This window comes from Agelaius phoeniceus (genome assembly GCF_051311805.1).
Source record: "Agelaius phoeniceus isolate bAgePho1 chromosome W unlocalized genomic scaffold, bAgePho1.hap1 SUPER_W_unloc_2, whole genome shotgun sequence".
NCBI classification, from domain to species: Eukaryota; Metazoa; Chordata; class Aves; order Passeriformes; family Icteridae; genus Agelaius; species Agelaius phoeniceus.
Genome location: NW_027509867.1, coordinates 5,604,767 through 5,621,136, shown reverse-complemented (window position 1 = coordinate 5,621,136; position 16,370 = coordinate 5,604,767). Strand labels below are relative to the sequence as shown.

The 16,370-nt window shown below is 50.8% G+C and overlaps 1 protein-coding gene across 1 annotated transcript in view; it reads right to left on the bottom strand.

Annotated features, from left to right (window-relative positions):
• Nucleotides 1–16,370, bottom strand: part of LOC143692679 (uncharacterized) — a 468,458-nt gene that overhangs the window by 249,598 nt on the left and 202,490 nt on the right. The window lies entirely within an intron of this gene.

The following is a 16,370-nucleotide window of genomic DNA, read 5'->3' as shown; positions in this document are numbered from 1 at the left end:
GCCGCCGCTGCCGCCGCTGCAACTGAAGCACCGGGGCCGTTCGTCCCCGTGTCCGTTCCCCGCTCGCCCCACGAGCCCCACGTTCGAGCCCCGCGCGCCCCGGGCACGGCCCCTGAGTCTGTCCAAACACGGGAACTTTGCAGCGGTGAGCCCAGATGCAGAGCCCTGACTCCTGCACACCGGCACAGCAATCCCCTCGCTTGCTGCTCTGCATTGTCCTGCCTGAGGGTCAAACACTGTCGGGCCACCTTCCCTTGCTGTAGGATTCCTACCTGACCCAAGCACTGCACTTACATCTCCAGTGTTGCCTTCCAGTAAAACCAGGGGAAGGAAAACTGTGTGTGGCTCATGGTATTTTTGAGTGTCTAAAAATCACTGAGTCACCGATCTTAGAGGTGTGGTGCATCTGGAATTCCTGGGATGGAGAAGTAGTGCAACATGGAAAAGGGGAGCATAGAAATAAATAGGGGAAAACATCTTGGATTGTTTCTTTCATTTTCATTTCCCTTCTGGAAAGCTGTTTCAGTTTTCCAGGAATCTTCTCCTGGCTCTCTTCTCAAGAATGTCTCATGGAGAACAAGGTCAAGCTTCTGTCACAAGATTTGCCAGCAGGAAATTATGCCACTGGTGAAATTTTCATGATGACTGATTGTGCTGGCTTAGGGCAAATTTGGGGAGGAAACCTCCAAAAGGGATCAGTCTAGAAAGCAAGTTCAAGCAGCCCCTCCCCCTACTAGTTCAGGAAAAGACTTCCCTCGAGAAAAGTGAAAAAACCCCAGTTTATTTAACAAGTAAAGTATTCACAAGCATGAATACTGAATAATATTAAATAAAACCTCTGACAGTGCTGAAGAGATGGCAAATTCAGAAAGTCCTTTTTGTGGGTTGTAGTTGGCTCACTCGGTCTCTTCTAAGTCCCTCTGGTGCTGGAATGCAGCGTCCCAGAGCTCAGTGGGCCACAGGTGTGAGCTGCCGGTGTTTTTCTGGGTTTTCAGTCCAGAGCAGTTTTAAACAATTCCAAGAAAAAGGAAAGTCACAGTCCCAGGAACTTCTCTGCCTAAGCTAGCTAAAACCAAATTGCTGGACCTGGGCTGTGAAGGCATTGGGAAATTTCCAAATCTGGGCACTGGTGGTCCCAGCAAACACCAGATCTGGATGGTGCTGGAGCCAGAACCTGGAAATTGCCAAATTTTGGCTTTCTGTGCCAGCAAATCACTGGACTTGGGCTGTTCCAGCACCAGGAAGTTTTCAGATCTGGGCACTGGCACTGCCAGCAAACACCAGATCTGAGTGGTGTCGTTGCCAGCAACAGAAATCTGCCGGATTTGGGCTCTGCTGGCACCAGGAAATTTCCCAATCTGGGCACTGGCGCAGCAAACACAAGATGTGGGTGGTGCCAGACCCAGCAGCAGAAAGTTGCCGGGTTTTGGATTTCTGTGCCAGTAAATTGCTGCTGCACTTGGGCTGTGTCAGAATAGGGAAATTTCCAGATGTGGGCACTGGCGGTGCCAGCAAACACCAGTGAAACTTTCTGGCCCTCGTCCGGACCATTGGCCAGTGGTTTCCCTGAGAACCAGCTCTGGCCACTTTACAGACAAAGACTGCTTTCATCTGGTGCTCTGGAAACAGAACTTTAATGAAGGCAAACACAACAAACAGGACGGCGTGCACAGTAGAGAGAGCAAAGCAGAAAAAAGCCTGGGTCCAGGGTCTAGCAGGGATATTTATCCATTTATTTATGGGGAGGGTGTCTTGGTTTGGAAAGACAGGTGTCTGCTAAGGAAGGCAGGAGCCTGCCCTGAACTGGAAACTGTAGACCCCCTCCCTCCAAATTGTTATAAATTTGAAATGAAGGGGGGGCTCTCAGGCAAAGATATGGGAGCAGGAATAACAGTTCTTTTATTAGGGAAGAAAAAAAATAAACAATGCAGTAAATCAAAACAACACTGACAGAGTCAGAATACAACATGACACCCTGTTGGTCAGGGTGTTGGTAGCAGTCCAGTTGGAATTGTGGCTGCAGCCCTCCTGGAGCAGCAGGTGTGGTTCTGTTGGAGCAGTGATCCTGTAGAAAAGGGTGTAGTCAGTCTTCCTTTGAAGATCCAGTGGAAGAGCAGCTGTTCCTCTGGGAATCCAGTGGAAAGCTCTGGTGTCCCAAGATCTCAGATTATATCCAGTTGGGAATGCTTGGCTCCTCCCTCTGGGCGGAGCATCTCGCAGTGGGATGCTGTAATTTTATCAGTCATGCAGTGACATTCAATGGCCATTAACATCAGGTGTCTCCCCGGAGGGAGGATTGGTTGGGGGAAGAGATAAGAAAACTGCCCAATTCCCAGAATAGAACTGCCATAGCCCTAACAGATGGTAAATGGAATACACATTGCTTAGCAATCTAGGACAAGGGGTTAAAGGTGGGATCTGAGAGAAGGACCCAAGAGGAAGGAACGATTAAGAATATTACACTTTTTGCAGTAAAAAGTAACCAATGATAGCAAAGAGAACCCAGAATTTTCTAGTAACAATCTGCATAACTGAACAAGAGGATTATGGCTGGGAGCTCCTGCTGACCCCAACTAAAGAGGGTTTTCCCACAGTCTTAAGCTGAGGCCCCCCAACACACCAGATCTGGGTGATGCCAGTGTCAGCACCAGGAAGCTGCTGGGCTTTGGCTTTCTTTGCCAGAAAATTGCTGCATTTGGGAGGTGCTGGCACCAGGAAATTGCCAGATGTGGGCACTGGCAGTGCCAGCGCACACCAGATCTGGGTGGGGAATGTGCCAGCACCGAGAAATTGCTAAATGTTAACCTTCTGTGCCAGCAAATTGCTGGAATTATGCTGTGCAGGCATCTGAAAAATTCCGGATATGGGCACTGGCGGTGTCAGCAAACACGAGATTGTGTTGCTTTAGGAACCAGGTATTTGCTTGATTTTGGCTTTCTTTGCCAGCAAATTGCTGGAATTAGGCTGTGCCAGCACCAGGAAATTGCCAGGTCTGGACACTGGCAGTGCTGGAAAACACCAGATCTGGGTGGTGCCAGCCCCAGGTATTTGCCGGGTTTTGGATTTCTGTGCCAGCAAATTGCTGCACTTGGGCTTTGCCAGCACTGGGAAATTTCTGCATCTGGGCAATGGCAGTGCTGGGCAACTCCAGGTCTGGGCAGCGACAGAGCCAGCAATGGAAAATTGCCAGATTTTGGCTTTTTTTGCCTGCAAATTGCTGCACTTGGGCTGCACCAGCACCAGGAAATTTCTGGATCTGGGCACTGGTAGATCTGGGAAACATCAGTTTGTGAGAGCCGAAATGAGGGATGTGGCACTCCAGGCGGCTCTTCAAAATGCAGTTTATTGTTTGCAAGGTGTTACAGCAGTCCAGGGTCGTGGGTGACAGAGCTGTGCCCACAGCTGTCAGCTCCAGCTGCAGGCCTGGAGACCCTTAGTTTAGGTTACAAATGCATTATATACTTTTCTTTGCTGAGCATCTTAATACAGTAGAACCAATCTATACCTATATTTTTATCTATAGCCAATCATAACTACTATAATTACCATATTCATGTTACTATTCTCCAGTCACTAAAAGTTAGTACATTACAGTTTAAGCTAGAAGATGTTTTCCAGTTTTCTTGCAGTGGAAAATTCTGAGACCTTTTTTCTACCTGCAGCATTTGCTGACTTGTTTGCCTGTGCTATCTTTCTGCTTGGTAAAAACATCTTGTTTGAGGTGGGCTTATCCTTTGCTCTACGTCATAAAAACCCCTTCTAACTAACATACACTTTGCCTTCTTAGCTATTGTGGTGGTTTGACAGGAAATGTGTTTTCTGGGATGCTGTGGTCAGGCCTTTGGATGTTCAGATTTTAATATTGGTATCTAGTCTTGCCATTGGGACATTGGACACGCCTCTGAGAACACGGGGTTAAAAGCAGAGCTCTCGCCTGGGAGGCTCTCTTGGGTTCTGGCACCCAGCTGCTGGCTGGGCAGGGAGAGGGGAAAGCCATGTGGTCGGGAGAGGTAGGCCTGAGCCTGGGGGTGGAAGGGTGGAAGAGACAGAGAGAGACACCGGGAGCCATCGGGCAGCCCCCCCTGAGAGACACAGAGAGAGAGAGAGAGAGAGAGAGAGAGAGAGAGAGAGCCGCTGCCTGAGACTGTAACCTTGAAACTGGATAAACATGGGCCTGTGCCGGCAGCACGGCTGGGACGGAGAAGAGGGGGGGTGCAGCCGGCCGCTTGTAGGAGCTTTTAACCCCTTTTTGGAGAATGAGAACTTTACAGATCATTGACCTCTCCTAGAAGATAGAGTGGAAGATGAGGAAGGAATGTGCAAGTGTGAGAGAGGTCTGGGTAAGTGAGAGATAGTGGAAGAATAGAGAAGAATCTTAGTGGGAAGAGATGATGGAGTGGATTTTGCTGGACCCTTTTTGTACAGCCATGGACAGAACCATGTTCCTTGTGATACAGAGACTGCATCTAGGGGGAGGCAATGGCCACAGAACCAAGAGGGTTCAGTGTTGATACCCCTCGGCCCCAGAGGGTGAAAAATATGGGGGGGACAGGTGTCCCAAAGGAGAGACTGTGCCTTTTTTGGATCAGGACAGAGCATCCTTAAAAGACCACCCTAGAAGCAGCTCTGGTCCGTGTTCAGTGGTGGGAGCACTGGACATGAAAGGAAGAGGTCACTACGGCAGATGTACTCCGGGCAGTGCCACGAGTGACATGGAAACACACGAGGCTTCAGCTGTGTTTCCAGGGGAAGCCCATGGTACAAGAAGGACTCCTCTCCTCTTAAGGAACTGAGGATTGATTGTCTGAAGGGTGGTGCTGGACCAGGAGTTGGTGATTTTGGGGAATAGATGTATTGTATTGGAAATTTGGTGGGGGGAGGAGGAAATGTATTTGTAAGGTTTTCATTTTCCCTGTGTGTGTTCCTTTTTATATATAGTGTAGTGTAGTTAATAAAGTTTTGTTTTCTTTCCTAAGTAGGAGCCCGCTTTGCTTATTCCTGGTCACATCTCACAGCAGAAACCAGGGAGAAGGTATCTTCATGGGGGCACTGGCATTGTGCCAGTGTCAAACCATGACAGCGCCCAAACAGGGACCATGACACTCAGGGCTCCCTGTGTCAGTCACGTCAGCTGGGGTTAGCTGATGGATAGGCCAGGGCTCCCCGGGATTTTGGATTGAGCTGGGCCCGGCAGATTCATCGTTGCTTCAAGGGACCTTGCCCAGGATCGGCAGGGACAACAATGGTTTCACCTGCATAGGATTGCAGGTGGGTTTGGGGAAATGCAAGACATTTATTGCCCATTTTGCCACTGTGTTTTTACAATATGCACCCATGTCCCATAACTGATTTGGAGTGTTCTGGTGGCTCTTCCCCATAAGGCAGAGAAAAAAAAAAGGGTAGTCAGATGTCCAAAGTAGAAAGGAGCATACATGGATGCTTTAATTCTCACTGATCATGACTTAATATTTTCAAAGTACGAATTAAAATCAATCATGAGGTGGATCATTAAAAATTTTCCAGATGCCTCTGCTGATGAAATCCATACCACTGAATTTTGGGACTCCGTCGGAGTTAAAAGGGACCCCATTGCACCCTGCATGTTCCCCATCTTCCACACCATCCTTGAGACCCTTCACCAGCAAGCAGTGTGCTGAAAACTCAATCTGTTGCTCACTCCTAACTCGGGACCACCCCTCAAACCTGCCTTTCTCAGACCTTCCACGATGGTCCAAGATGGCAATGGCCACGCTGTCTTGGAGCATCATGCCCTGGAGACTCAAGATGGAAGGAGCCTGAATGCAGCTCGGGAGCCCGACCATCCTCCCTCCATCTTGGCTCCTCCACTTCCTGCTACCACAGCCTTCTCTTCCGCCCTGAACGAACCTCCAGACTCCACCCCCGCGACTGCGGGTCACAGCCCCACTGTCAATCATTCCACCTTCACCCTGGGCCATGCCTCCAGTTAAGGAAGGAGACTGGCAAATAACCTCGAAACTCCTCGTTGCCCCCATATGTTATGAAAGAAGGGGGCAGAATCCCTGCTATCAGCCATTGGTTTATGGGAAAATCAAGGATCTGTGTAGGGCAGCTAAAGACCATAGGAAGGACTTACCTTGTTTAAATGGCCTAATGAGGGCCATGTTCACTGCACATGTCTTAACCCCCTATGATTTAAAATACATTATGACCCTGTTGTTGTCACCTACAGAATACACCCTGTGGGAAGGGGGATGAAAGTGTTTACTAAATCAATTAATAGCAGACTATGCTAATAATGAGGCAAGGGCGGAATTGACAATCAACCATCTAGCTGGAGAAGGACAACACAGCCTGCCAGATGATCAAGCAGCAGGTATCCCCAGAGAAGTATTGGATGATATCAAAGAGATGGCTTTGAAAGCTTTAATCCAGGTATCGGATGGTAGCACCCCCAATTTGGACTATGTAAACATAAGACAAAAACCTGGAGAGCCCTACATGAAATTTATTTATCACCTTAAACAGGCACTAGAGAAACAAGTCCAGGATAAAAAGCTCAAAATGAATTACCAAAATCATTGGGAGTTGTCAATGCCAACCTAGAATGTAAGAAAGTGCTGTCTGCCCTTCCACTAGAGCTGGAACCCACACTCCTGCAGATGACTGAGGCCTGTAATCGCCTCAGAACAACAGAACACAGAGCAGCTGTACAAGCCCAGGCATCAGGCAAGGAGTTGCAGAAGCCCTAGGGGCCATGTATTTCCCCTTTAAGGGGCCCCAGCAACATCTACAGGGCCCAAAAATTTGTTTCCAGTGTTGTCAACAAGGACATTTTAGAAAAGATTGTCTCCAGAGGGGAAGGGACTATCCAGTCCCTAACAGAAATCAACATCAAATTAGGTGGAATTTCTCAAAAGGTAACTACATCAAGCAGCCATTAAAAAAACTACCACCAGAGCACAAGGAAGCCTCACACTCTGACACAAATGTTCAAATCAATGATGCCTACAACTGATGAAGGTCAAGTAGCACAAACACCCATTACAGACCATGGAGCACTGAACTCCAGCACCTCGTCTCCCAGTTGCCAAACACCACCAGGGGCAAAATTTGTCTCGCGTCTTGGTGAGTGTGAAGTCTGTTGTTTTAACTGACTATTTTGCCCATGCAATATTGACAGGACAGCTGGGGCCTGAAGATTGGCCCTGTGAACTATTAATCTTAGGAAACTGCCAATTGAGGACTGAAGGATTTTTCGTATTGCCATCCGTACTATCAGTGGCCTCACAAAAAGAAATGACAGTGCTGGCCCTGTCTCCCAACCCACCTTGTTTTATACCCTAAGAAATAACAATTGCCCAAACAGGATGCCAATGACACTTCACTAGGGATGTGGACCCAGGTGATAAATCACGATCAACCAAAAATCACCTGCACTCTGGAACTTAAGAATGAAAAGATTGTTTTGACAGGGCTTGTGGACATGGGAGCAGATGTGACAGGTATCTCACAATCCAAGTGGGCTCCTAACTGGGTGTTCACATCTACTGCAGGAATATTGTCAGAGATCAGAGGTGACAGTGACAGTCTCCAAAGTGCAGAACTTATTAGCATCAAAGGACCTGAAGACCGAATTGCCACAATGAGACCATTTGTGATAAAGGACCTTGGTGTATCCCAGATAAGAACATCAAGCCCTACCTGTAGCCACTGAGTGTGGATTCTGCAAAGGAACCCCCAAGTCCACCCCAAGACAAAACCCACCAGACAGTGACTCTAGCACCTGGACTAGACAATTCTCTTGAAGATGACACATAAGAAGCTTCTACTCACATTCCTCGGCCTGTTTGCAACCATGCTCCTCACAAGTGGATGGGTAGCCCTCAAAAACACAAAGCACAGTGTACGGATAACTCTAGCAAAGCCATGAAACAAGACACCCTGTGCCTGTCTGTCGCTAGCCCTGATGACCCCTTCTCCACCTGCCTACTGGGGTGGCCTACAGATGTCTGGCCAATACCTGAGGGTGCCATTTGCAGTATGCCAGGTGACAATCCTGACGGCAAATAGAAGTGCAACCCTGTCGGTGCTTGGGACTACTGGACCCAGAAGCTCCTGCATGCACCACTCGAACTCAGGGGGTAGAAATTCTCAGCTCTGTAAAAAAGGACCTTTGTGTAAGGTTTTATTACTGTCTGAGATGGGAAGAGGGTGAAAGACACAAAATTACAAGAAAAAAAGAAACTATCACGAGAGACATCTCCACATAACATCCCACTTAAAAAAAAAAGAGCCAATGGTGTAATTACACCTCTTCCATAATTTCTTGGTCCAGTAGCTACCCACTCAACTTGCTGCAGGGTGTGTTTCTTATTTGCAAGGATAGAGCATGGCCTGGTGTCACTTCACACATCAAAGGCAGACCTTGTAGCTTGGGGAGGCTTACCTTGCTGGCACCCAACACAAAAATGATTAATGGCCAGAGAAACAGAGCAAAAAGATCTACACACTACTTTGAATCTGATTGCAAAAATAATGTCATCTATTGGAGTCAAAACAAAAGAATAGCAGCCTCCACCTTACTACCTTGGGTGGCTGCAGCTAAAGCTTTAGGACAATCAGACCATCCTGGGTGCCTGTTGAGTAAGCAAACCAATGCTGCCTCCCTCACATTGAGTGGCTGCTCTCAGACACAGAGACCATCAGACACGCCACCTTGCAGAACAGCGATAGAGTTTTTACTCTGGGCACATGGGCATGGCTGTGTAGACTCTGAGGGTATGTGCTGCATGAACCTCTCCAGCCACAGAGAGTCAATGCACAAGAGCATTCAGGTACTGAAGGAAGAGTTCAAGAAGCTTCAAGTGGGAAACAAAGACTGGTTAACAAACTCTTCCAATACTGAGGACAAAAGGGTTGGATGAGGTCTACTAAAACAGGACTATTAATTATCTTAGTGGTTGTTGTTGTTGTATTGATAATTGTCCCATGTTTGTTTGGATGCTTTTAGAAAGTCTTACAAAATTCTTTCAGTTCCATCTTTGTTGTAAAACAGAAAGGGAGAAGATACCCAATAGAGGTGCCTCATGGACTCCTTGGAGGAGAGAATTGGAGGCCAGGATGGCACAAAAACCTCTCAGAGGCTCAGTGTGGGAAGGAAAATCCTTAAAAGTACCTAAAAGTATTCTTAAATCCATAAAGTACCTTAAAAACCATTAGTATCTCAAGGCATTAATGAGCCCCACTGAGTGTCAGTACAAAGCTCTCCAGGGACTCATTAAAGCAGATAATTGGGGCCATGATTGCACAAACCTCTCACAGAGTCTCTATCAAAAGGGAAACACCAAGTACCTTCAAATATCTGAAGTACCCTGAAGTATTAATGAGCCCCACTGAGTGTTGTTACTGACAAAGCCTCTCCAGGGACTAATTACAGCAGATAATTGGAGGCCATGATTGCACAAACCTCTCAGAGACTCCAAGGCAAAAGCCAAACCCCAAGTCCTTTGAAAAACCTGCAGTCCCTGCAGGGAGCATGAAGGAGCCCCCAGGGCCATTGCTGAGCAAGGCTCCCCAGGGACTCCTTGCAGCAGATCCTTGAGGCCACTGGGATGTGGGCTAGGGGGGGATGCTGAGGGCAGCACAAGGGGCTGACAGTGCCCAGCCTGGCTGGGGCTGTGCCAGGAGGCCCCAGGGCCTCAGGACAAGGTGTCTCCTCCCAGCCCTTGCTGGCACAGACCCTGCTGTGCCCCAGGGCACCAAGACTTGGCTTCTCTTTGTCCCCACCTGTCATCACTGCCTGCAGTTCTCTGCTCTGCCTGGGGCCTGGGGACACTTGCTCAGTCGTGTCCCTCTCTGGGACCCATTAAAAGTCCAAGAAACTTTGGAGTTGGATTCTGCCTTGGAGTTCTGCAGAGGTTTCTTCAGCTGCCTCTCAGGGACTGATGTCCAGGCCCTGAGCACAAAGCCCCAGAGGCTGATTAAAGTCCTTGTGCTGTGTCTGTGCTGCTGAGCTGGGCTGGGCTCCTGGCACAGAGGCAGCTCCTGGTCACCAAGAAGAGCTTCAAAAGCACATTTCTCTTGAGGAGCAGCTCTTGTGCCAGCCCAGCAGGGCTGGGGCACTGCCTGCAGCCAGCCCGGGCACAGCCCAGAGGCACAGAGAGCTTCAATCAGTCAGGGCTGGGAAGGGGCTGAGAAGTGCCTGGGGCACAATCACTGCCAGCCCTTGGCACAGGAACCTCTGGCTGCAGGACAATGCAGCTGCAGCTCCTGGAGCCATCTCCTCAAGCTGGAACATCCCAATGCCTACAAACTCTGTGAGTACAACTCTGGGTATTTCTGGTGCAGGGGAGGTGAAATGTTCATGAAGCTCTGACATGCTGAGGGGTTCTGGTCAGTCACAGAATATTTCCAAGAAAAGGACTTTGTAAAAAATGAGGAAACTTTCAAAGACGTTGTATTCAGTTTCTCACTATTGGAGCATGGCAGGGAGGGGGGGATAAGTATAAAGGTTGATTATGAATTATAATTATGAATTTTGACAAGTGCCTGAGACATCTGAACTGTTTCCTTTTAGTGATCAGTAGGAGATCCCTAATGTGCTTTCAGCCCCTCTGCCCATGGACAGCAGCGGCATCACCTTTGCTGGAGCCATCAGGCTCAGTCTGAGCTGTCCTTTCTCCAAGCTGCAAACAGAACCTGTCCCCAGCCAGTGCCCTGCAAACAGGCAGGGTTCTGTAGGGCCAAGGAGAGTGCACAGAGATTTGGGGTCTGTGGGTGCTGGCAGGGAGAGATCAGGCACAGGGAAACACCTGCAGGAGGAAAATCTGCAGGAAGCAGAGAGAAGATCAGGCAATGAGAGAAAACAAAGCCCAGCAATGCTGTGGCAGGGAGAGTTTAGAGATGCCCACAGGAGCCCCTACAGTGCAGCCCCTCCCTCTGAACAAGCCCCCTCCCTCCTGTGCCCCAGCCAAGCCTCTGCCCTCAGGGCCGGGGCTCCAAGGCGTGCAGCCCCTCCTGTGCAGGCAGAGCTGCAGCAGAGCCGTGGGGCAGCTCTGCAGCCCCGGGCCCAGTTCCCTCTGCAGAGCACAGGGCTGGGAGCAGCTGCCCGGCCCTGGGGGCTCTGGCAGGGGGCACAGCTGGCTCAGGGTGACGCTGTCCCCAGGGCCCGGCTCTGGGCAATGCTGTCAGTGCAGCCAGGGAAGGAGCTGCATCTCCCTCAATCCAATGCCATCAGAAGGACACTTGGGAGTCTCCCTGAGATTTCAGTCCAAGCTGGGAGCTTCAATGCAGGGTGCAAACCTGTCCTAGAGCATCTCTGAGTTATGAGATTGATGGGCAAAGGCAGAGGTGTTGTGACACTGAAAATGCTGCTGGGTTGGTGAAATGAGCAGTGTGAGTCATTGGCTACAAATGTGGAGCTGGGCTGTGGTGGAAACATCTGCTCTAAGCTGTACCTGGGGAATTTTAAAGGGAAACATGGGGAGGTGATCACCCTCCAACTGGCAAAGGTTAAAGCCCAGCGAAATTCTGAACAGGTCAGAATGACAGACAATGTCCACTAGCTCTCCACTTATCACTTTGCCTCTCAGAACATGCTCTCTATTCCCTAAGGGCAGTAGAAATGCTGAGGGTTTCTGATATTCAAGAACACCAGCAGAGGTATGGGGAAGCTTTAAAGTAAACACCAGAATTCTTAAAAACAGAAGTGTATCTCTATGTGTTCCAGGGTAGGTGTATGGGAAAAGGCTTTGATTTTGTTTACAGGTATCTCCTCTAACTCTTCACTGTCCTTTCTCCATGAACAGGTGCCCATGTGCAGCCGCAGCAAATGTCCAACAGCAGCTGCATCAGGCACTTCCTCCTGCTGGCATTGGCAGACACGCGGCAGCTGCAGCTCCTGCACTTCTGCCTCTTGCTGGGCATCTCCCTGGCTGCCCTCCTGGGCAACGGCCTCATCATCAGCGCCGTAGCCTGCGGCCACCACCTGCACACGCCCATGTTCTTCTTCCTGCTCAACCTGGCCCTCGCTGACCTGGGCTCCATCTGCACCACTGTCCCCAAAGCCATGCACAATTCCCTCTGGCACACCAGCAACATCTCCTACACTGGATGTGCTGCACAGCTCTTTTTCTTTGTGTTCTTCCTGTCAGCAGAGTTTTCCCTCCTGACCATCATGTGCTACGACCGCTACGTGTCCATCTGCAAACCCCTGCACTACGGGACCCTCCTGGGCAGCAGAGCTTGTGCCCACATGGCAGCAGCTGCCTGGGCCAGTGCCTTTCTCTATTCACTGCTGCACACAGCCAATACATTTTCCCTGCCCCTGTGCCATGGCAATCGCCTGGGCCAGTTCTTCTGTGAAATCCCACAGATCCTCAAGCTCTCCTGCTCCAAATCCCTCCTTAGGGAACTTGGGCTCATGGCTGTCAGTGCCTGTTTAGCACTTGGTTGTTTTGTGTTCATTGTTTTCTCCTATGTGCAGATCTTCAGGGCTGTGCTGAGGATCCCCTCTGAGCAGGGGCAGCACAAAGCCTTTTCCACCTGCCTCCCTCACCTGGTCATGGTCTCTCTGTTCCTTTGCACTGCTGCATTTGCCTACTTCAAGCCCCCCTCCATGTCCTCCCCATCCCTGGATCTGGTGCTGTCAGTTCTGTACTCGGTGGTGCCTCCAGCCCTGAACCCCCTCATCTACAGCCTGAGGAACCAGGAGCTCAAGGCTGAAGTGTGGAGACTGATGACTGGATGCTTTCAGAAACATTAAACTGCTGGCCAGTGTTTGCAAATCACTTGTAATAAAAGTAATTTTTGATATTTCTTGTTGGTTTGGTTGTTGGTTTTTTCCCCTTTTTTTTTTAGGTTTTTAATCTTGTCCACAAAGAAATGTCATTTTTTGTGCTATTTCTCATTTTGTTTCTCTCCACCTTCCCTGTGGCCACACACTGTGTCAGTGAGGGGCTGTGCTCTTGGTGGCTTTAAAAGAACTAAAGGAACTCCCAGCAGAGTTTTCTGTAGAGATGCCCTTTAGTTTCCTTCTCTGGAGCTGCAGCAGCAATGTCTGTGTGCAGAGCTGGGGCAGATCAGTGCTGGCCCAGCAGCTGTGCCCAGCAGCAGCAGCAGCAGCAGCACTTGGTGTTACCAGTGCTGCTGCCATGGCCCTGCCCCGCTGCCCTGGTGGCCCTGGTGTTGCTGCAGGGCCTGAGTGCTCTCGGGGCCGGGCACAGCCCTGGGGGTGGCAGTGCCAGGGCTGCAGCAGGGACAGGTCAGGTATTATGAAGCACCTTTGATGATTCCTTTGGGTTTGGTTGTGGGTTTGTTCTTTTTTTCCAAATGTTTCAGTTTTTTAATATTGTCCACAAAGAAAAGCCATTGGCTTTGCCATTTCTCATTTTCTTTCTCTCCATCTTCCCTGTGGCCACAGACTGTGTCAATGAGGGGCTGCACTCCGTGTGGCTTTAAAGGAACTAAAGCATCTCCCAGGAAAGTTTTTTTCCAGAGATGCCCTTGCGTTCCCTTCTCTGGAGCTGCAGCAGCAATGTCTGTGTGCAGAGCTGGGGGCAGATCAGTGCTGAGCACAGCAGCTCTGCTCCTGCTGGCCACACCATTCCTGAGCCAGGCCAGGAGCCATTGGCCTTCTTGGCCACCTGGGCACACTGCTGCCTCATGTCCAGCCTGCTGTCCATCAGTCCCTGCAGGTCCCTTTCTGCCTGGCTGCTCTCCAGCCACTCTGTCCCCAGCCTGTAGCACTGGGGCCAAATATGAGGGCCTGGCCCTTGGATTTGTTAAACCTCACCTTGTTGGATTCATCCCCTGGATCCAGCCTGTCCAAGTCACTGTGCAGAGCCCTCCAACTCTCCAGCAGATATATCCAGCTTGGTGTCATCTGCAAAGATCTCCTTGGTTCTTTGGGCCCCCTCATTTCACAATGGCCTCTTGGTTACACCAGGCCCTGCACTGTCACACTGGTCTCCTTGGTTCCATGGGGCCTCAAAATGTGACAATGGTCCCCTTGGTTCCATGGGGCCCCAGGGTGTCACAATGGCCCCATGGGCACATGAGGTCCCACACTGTCACCAAGGTCTCTGTGGTTCCACAAGTCCCCTCAGTGTCACAATGGACTCCTTGTTTCCACAAGGCCACACAGTGTCACAGCATTATTCCAGATCCCTTGAGGCCCCAACGTGTCACAGTGGCCCCTTGGTTACACAGGATCCTGCAGTGTCACAATGTCCCCTTGGTGCCATGAGGCCCCGCAGTGTCAGAATGGCCCCTTGGTTCCACTGGGCCCTGCAGTCTCCCAATGGTCCCCTTGGTTTTGCAGTGTCAAAATGGTGAAACCCCTTGGTTACACGAGGCCCTGCAGTGTCACAATGGCCTCTGTGGTTCCACAAGGACCCAGAGTGTCACAGGGCACTCCCTGGTTCCATTTGGCCCCAGAGCACCACCATGGACCCCTGGTTCTGTGCGGCTGCACGGTGTCACCATGGTCCTCTTAGTTCCAGGAGGCCCTGCAGTGTCACAATGGCCCCAGAGTGTCCCAATCATCAGAGAATGACAGAATCAAATAGGCTGGAAATGACCTTTGGGATCATCAAGTCCAACCAATGCCCTAATACTGCCTTGTCACCCAGACCATGCCACTGAGTGCCACTGCAGAGGGACAGTGACTCTGCCACCTCCCCCCTGGCCAGCCCATTCCAGTTCCCACTCACCCTTTCTGTGAAGAACTCCTTCCTATTGTCCAGCCTCAGTCTCCTCTGGTGCAGCTTAAGGCTGGGTCTTCTTGTCCTGCCCTCCAGCAGATCCACACTCACACCCAGCTTGGTGCCATCTGCAGTTTGTGAATGCTGGACTCTATCCCCTCAGCCAGACCATCAGTGAAGATATTAAACAGGACTGGGCCCAGCACAGATCCCTGGGGACAGCACCAGTGCCTGGACACCAGCTGGGTGCAGCACCATCCCCACCACTCTCTGGGCCCAGCCTCCAGCCAGCTCTTAAATCTCCCAGCCAGGAGGGAACCTGCCCAAGCCGTGGGCTGCAGCTTTTCCAGGGAATGCTGTCAGAGACAGAGTCAAAGGCTCTGCTGGAGTCCAGGCACACAACATCCACAGCCTTTCCCCCATCCACAGGTGGGTCACCTGGGCATAAAAGGAGACCAGGTTGGTCAGGCAGGACCTGCCAGCCCTGAATCCACGCTGGCTGGCTCTGATCCCTGGGCCATCCTGTGGGTGCCCTGTGATGGCACTCAAGGTGATCTGTTCCATAACCTTGCCGGGCACCCAGGTCAGGCTGACAGGCCTGGAGTTCCCCAGCTCCTCCTTCCAGCCCTTCCTGGGGATGGGCTCACACTGGCACCTCCAGTGCTCTGGGCCCTCCCTGCTGAGCCAGGACTGATGGTAAATGACGGAGAGCAGCCTGGGGAGCTCATCCACAGCTCCCTCATCCCCCTGGGATGGATCCCATCTGATCCCATACACCTGTGAGTATCTGAGTGGCTCAGCAGGTCAGCAGCTGCTTCCTCCTGGATTCCAGGGGCTGTTCTGCTCCCTGTGCCCATCTACCAGCTCAGGAGAACACTTGTCCTGAGGACAACCTGTCCTAATATTGAAAATTGAGAACGACATGGTGTTAAACTGTTCAGACGTTTCTTTAGTTACTGTATTCTCCACTGCATCCAATAAAGAGTAGACGTTCTCTTTATCTGGTGTTTTGCTACTAATTTATTTATAGAAACATTTCCTATTATTTCTCACACAAGTGGCCAGATTAAGCTCTAACTGGGCTTTCACCTCTTTCTTCTTCTTTCTGCATAACCTAACAACATCCTTAAGTCCAATGCTGTTCATGCCCAGCGGGGTCCCTGTCCCCCGGGATCCCCCCGGCCCACCTGGAGCCACAGCCTCCACCCAAGGATGTTCCACAGGATCCACCCCAGAGCCTGACATGGGGACAAGGGGCCAGGGCTGTGTGACCAGGACATCAAGGACGGGGATTACCCAGGTCACTGTGGCCAGGGTTGGGTTGCCCAGGGCAGGAAAGATGTCTGGCAGCTGGAGCAGGGTCTGGGAAGGGCCTCCAAGGTGGGGCTGGAGCCCTTGGGCTGTGAGCAGAGGCTGAGGGAGCTGGGCTTGTCCAGCCCAGAGCAGGGAAGGCTGAGGGGCTCCTCATCCCAGCCTGGCAGTGCCAGCGAGGAGGGGATGGAGAACACAGAGCCAGGCTCTTCACCGGGAGCCTGGTGGGAGACAAAAGCCAATGGGTGGAAGGGGAAAGAGGGGAGATCAGCCAGGACAGGAGGAGATGAAATGAGTCAGGCTGGTTTCAGCATTTCCTCAACACCAAAAGCAGCCTGACCTCCCTTCTCCATCCACCACTGACAGCTTTGCAAA